Raw genomic sequence first — 6,000 nt, 5'->3', positions numbered from 1 at the left:
CACCTAAGTTAGTTACCGGCGCTTACACCATTTTCCCCTCGTTGTGGTGGTCGGGTTTTGGTTAGGCTAATGTACGTTTCGAAATTATTGCAATTGACGTTTGGTTTTATTAGACGTTGGCCTTTTATTTTTCATGCCTGCTGTTATTTTATTTAGGTTTTCTCTATTGAATACACTTTGAAGGCACTTTGTGTATCGCTTGGCATCCGACAGGCCGTTAAGTAGGGCTCCTGAAATTGAAAATATTTCGAAGGGCGTGGTAAGAGACTATCAGTGTGTTCAGGAGGCTTGTGCTAACCTTTCATGATATATAGTTTGCTGTCGGATCGCTAGCCTTACAACTGACACTGACCGGGAATATTTTACGTCTCAACAAGCCGTGTTTAATAGCGAGGCTGAGAAAAACGTGTCGAGAAAATCTTACAATTGAATTGGCTCACAAAATTTTATACAGTATTGTTCTTCCTCGGTATTCGTACGGCTTTGCTCGTGTTGGTTTTGCAGAACCGCGCCATGATCATCCAGGCGTAACTGCGGTTAAGGAACTGCGATCAAACACAGATGTGAAAAACCTTTAGCGCCAAACTACAAAACCTAAAACTTTTGACGTGAACACAAAACCTTATCAAACTTAAAAGTCAATAGAACAACAAATGAAAATATGTAGTAGTGAGTTAAGCCACAGCTTGCAAAGTAGGCTATCGATATTATATTTTCTCAGCAATCGTTACAAAGCTTGATTGCAAACTATAAAAGTATAAATACCGTTGCAATGATTTATTTGTCTACAAAATGTTATTCACGATATTACCGGAATACCATCGTGGATTGGCATTATGGTTTGACAAATACATTGTGACGATCAAGAGACAACAATTGACCTATTGGTTTTATATGGTGGAAGGTGTATGCCGTTATTTATCGCAAACATTATATCCATGCCATTTTATTAACAGTGGCGACCAAAGTAGGCCTACGTGACGCGATTGAATTAATGGAATTTCTGTTGAAGGATTACCAATGCACTGACAATAAAACTAAAACTCATAGTTAGAAACATGAGTAAAAACAGGATTAGACTTTTGTTTAGAAGGAAAAAATATTTCGCTAATTGGCATCGTCAGTTCCTTATTTGAATAGATTCAATTCTGTTTCTCATGTTTTTAACTAGGAGTTTTATGGCGTCAGTGGAGCAGTGATCGACTGGATAAAACCTGCCGCCGATGGTATGGAAATCTATAAAGATACACCCTAATGCTGACAATACAAAGTTCGGTTAGTTTTAATGGCATTTGTACGGTACAAAAAAGCCAACGATATACGCTATTTGCGGAACCGATTGATTGTTAAATGGTTCTGCGTGTTAAAAGCAAACAATGCGCAAACGTTTTTGCTGTGAATGTGATCAAATGTTTGTCAGCATTTCATGAAACTGCAGAACATGCCTCCGGTAAAATTGACCCAACAGAACCTTGGGAATTCGACAAATAAGGCCCCACATGTAAAACGACGATCTGACGTATGCAAATGCACATTTCGTAACCTTATAAGGGCAAACACAACGCGAGAAAAACAACTTTCAAATGCGAGCAAAACAACTTCAGCTGGCATGAACCATAAATAGAGATTTCGCCTAATAAGGCTGCGTATATCAACGAAACCCGTCTTTTCAAAGTCTATAAAAGTTCGGCGAATCACAGCACCGACACACAACCTCGAAGGCAATCTCAAGGAGAAACTGCAACAACAAAATAATGCTTCAATTTTGCGCTGCATTTCTAGTTTTGCTGCAAGCTTGCAGTTCGCTCGCCTACGGACAAGTTCAGTCCAACGACTTCTTGGTGTGCAAACCAATTGGAAGCTTGTTCGAGATGCAACAATCCAGCACCGGAGGGAACTCAACACCCATGAGGGGAGCTCAAGGACCTCCAGGCCGGAGAGGCCCGAGGGGCTTAGGTGGCCCGATTGGCCCTACAGGACCACAACCAGCTATTGACTGGAAAAGAATTGAAAAAAAAATTGACGAGAAAATTAAAGGTTAGATTCTTGAGTAAAAATTATTTGAACAGTAAGATCAAAACGTAACCCCTCTTGTAAAGCTTGGAATTAAATATATTACAAAATACTGTGTATGATATAGTAATTTGAACGATAAATGTATTTTCATTTGTTAATCGCTTTAATAATTTTTATAGAACTGTCGCAATGCCCTGGGGTTGTTTTTAACGGATCTTGCTTCTGGCTTCCACAAACTGTTGCATCTAAGGAGTACGGACAAGGCAAAGCTGCGGCAGAAAACCTTTGTCGGTTTCACAACGGAACTCTGGTTGATATTGAAAATGAGGAAATGTACGAGGCGCTGTATTCGTACATTCAGCGTGCCTGGCATATGTACGTGGACGAGCCCACAGACAACGTCGCACGAGTTTGGTTGGCATCAAGATATGAGGTGGGTGGCTTTCAGGGACGTGTAGTCAGTGCATTTATGAGCAGCAACAGTTGATCACAGGCATGCCACACCTTGAATTGTCGTGCATTGTTACGTCATAAACGATGTAGTTATTTTTTACGTTTGCTATACTTAGTAATGTTGTTTCACTACTTTTTAATCATTTTGTTTTTGCTCTTTGAGTGTTTTTTGCGTATTGCGGTAAAACTCAAGTCAATTGCTGCTTGCTAGCATATTTATTTGTATTTGATACGCAGTCCATCCAATGGCAGAAGCTAAACGAAAAAGTTCAAACTTTTTTTGCCGTTTTTGTGGTTGTTAAAGAAAACATTACTTTAAAAAATTAATGCCTTACCATCTAGGAACCTCACCGCACGTCACTGGTGGCTTTTACTTTATTTTTGGCAATACACAAATTTACTTTTTTTTAGAAGAAAACACTTACCTGTAATGAATTTGCTTTTCATTTTATTTTAAAGCAAACAGCAGTTGTAAATACCTTACAAGTTACAATACACTGAATGTAAAAGACACAAGTTATGAAAATCGGAATTCTACATTTTATCTGCACAGAATGGAGAGCTACGAAGTTCAACTGGTGGAAGTGTTTACGTGCGTTGGTTTCCGGGTCGTCCATCAGGTTCGGGTCAATTGGTCTTTTGGGTTATTGCAACAAATCCATCAAGGGGGTCTAGTATTGGCATGTATAATTTTAATAATCCAAACTACAAATCGCCGGTCGCACTTTGTCGCATTGATAAAGCTAACTAACACCGACGATGAAAGGAGATTTTGCTTTGTAATATATGACATCACCAAAAATGTGGCGTTTATTAACCACTTGCTCATCGCATGTTGAACAGTAAAGTGCTTTGAACGTGTTGGCGTTTTTATGTTGATCATACAATGTAAATAAATGATTAATAGCTTCCGAGTGAGGTTATTGTATTACCAAAGTTCCAACCGCCTAAACATGCTTAGAGCAGTTACGAATTTCACCCTGAGTACAGCCATTGGTTTCGTGGAGCCGCATCTCCTCTTAAAGTGCTGATTTAAGTTCTTAAAGGTTTGCTGGATGAGCGAGAGGCGGCACCTCTCCACGTGCAGCTGAAGGTCGACGGTCTGCGTATATGCCCCATACCCTTGCGGAACTTCGCCTTAGTAACGTATTCTGTGGCGAATTTCGATTGTAAATGTTATAATTCTAAATAAAAAATATTTGGAAATAAAGCAAGACAAACACAGAGTAATTACTATGTAAAGTAATGACGACGAGTTATACTTGTTACTTTTCCGAGTAATATTATATAATTACTTAAAATATAGCGAATAAATCCAGCAGAACCGAAATAGTAGATGGGGAATTAGTTGACATGAATTTAGCAACAGTTTTCAATAATGAAATAAAACCGTTCCTTGTCAGTCTTATAAAAATTCAAATAATTTACAAATAAGAGACAAAATGTTATAATTTAGCTATATACTGCAGGACAAACACAGAGTATAATTACTAGTAATAACGACGAGTTCTACACTTGTTACTTGTCCAAGTATGAATTATATCGTTAGGCCTACTTATTCGCACATTTCAATAACAAGTAAATCTTTTAGAACCAAAATAATAGACCGGGATTGATTATGACATTAATTTAGCAGCCATTTTTAATAGTAAGATTTAAACCGTACCTATAGTCAGTCTTGCACCTGAAATAATTACATCTACAAATATGAGGCACCTTTTTAGAAGCAACCTAGTTATTTAGTGTCCTCACATATGCCGAGATTTTAAATACCCTAACAGCTAGGACTGATGGAAATAAAATCAATAAGAAGATTCATTTTGTGTCGGACCTGAACACGACCCAAAATTTAGCGCTAATTTTAACGGAAGACAATTAATGCAGCATAGACCCCGGCTTAACAAAAATTATGTATTCAAACAGTGAAGAACCTACCTTTCGAGGTTACTTTGCTAGATCAATACGTTTAGCGATTATTCCAATTTTTGAAAACCAAATCGCATGTTTACCTGGTATCATTGCCCTGCATAATATAAAACCTGATGTGGCTTCTTTTACGAAGGTGAAACCAGATCTTATACATTTTTGATTGTTAGGCCTGCGTTATGTGTTGATAACAATCTACAGTTCTTGATTAGAAGAGCCTATTAACAAGCAGAATCAATGTCGCTTTTTAGCTGGATGCCGCGCCTTTATGATTTTGTTGATTTTTAGACTCTGTCATTCTATGACGATAACAAAATTCGAGGGGCGCGCTTACAACGTTATAAGTGTGAGTAGGCCACGGCTGTGGAGTCGAACTCGACGGAGTCAATTTGTGTTGCTGTAGTCGAATTCGGGACTCGAGTAAGACAACGTAAAACTACCCGAGTCCAAAGGCGGCAAAATGTAAGTTGTAAAAGTGTAAAACAAAATCGTGAAATATTTGTAAACCTTGTATTGTCTGTGGATCAATTATGACACCCATATGAGTGGTTAACAGAATATAGACCCTAATTTAGTTGCGTAAATGGGTAAAATACAAGCTGTAGAGTCGGACTCGGGTTATTTTTAACAGACTCCACAGCACTGTTATAAGCCTATAGGAGGCTTGTGCCAACAGAAGGGAAATATTTTACCTCAACAAGCCGTAGTTAATAACGACGCTGAGAAAAACGTATCAAGAAAAGTTTACGACTAAAATAGCTCACAAATGTTTATACAATAATGTTCTTCCTCGGTAGTAGCCTAAGTGTGGTTTGCAGAACCGCGTCATGCTCATCCAGGCGTAACTTAGGTTAAGAGGCTTCGATGAACTACAGATGTGAATCAACCTTAACCGCCAAATTACAAAAACCTTAAACTTTTGACGTAACAGCACTAAACCTTTTAAAAATTAGCCAACTTTAAAGTGAATAGAATAAAAATGTAGATATACAATAGTGATTTATGCAACTGCTTGCAAAGTATCGCTATTATATTTACTCAATTAGTAGGGGAAGGTTGCCCATGATGGGACACGTTTTTTCAAATGATTGCAGTTCTCAATTATAACAATAATTTTGAATAATATCATGCCTATTTGATACCTCTGCCCTTTACGCTTAAAAAACGCTTATGACTTTGCCTATAGCGTTCTAACTTTGTTATGAAATCGCCCTAGAAAAAACGTTGTTGTGTCCCGTCTTTAGAAACCAGAGTTTCATATGATGGGACAGTGTGATTCGCAAGATGGGACAGGAAGAATCCATTGTTTTAAATTGATCAATTTGTATCACAAGCATTAAAAACAACTTAAACTCCACCTGCTACACTTACATAAGTTTAAAATTAGCCTGTTTAGAACAATTCACAGAATCTTAGAACGAATTTGCTGTGGTAAGCGAAAATTAATATTTTTAAATTAACAGGACAAGTGCGTGGCAAAGAGTGACTGTCTTGGAACTTTAGTTTTGTTGTGTCTATATTTTTACATTGAATACATTTCTGCAAATATACTGCCTGTGTTGATAGCTCTCTGCACACACGACTTAGGCCAAATCTTGTCTGTTT

The sequence above is a fragment of the Ascidiella aspersa genome, chromosome 3, assembly GCF_963924565.1.
Source record: "Ascidiella aspersa chromosome 3, kaAscAspe10.2, whole genome shotgun sequence".
NCBI lineage: Eukaryota > Metazoa > Chordata > Ascidiacea > Phlebobranchia > Ascidiidae > Ascidiella > Ascidiella aspersa.
This window is presented reverse-complemented; position numbering follows the sequence as displayed.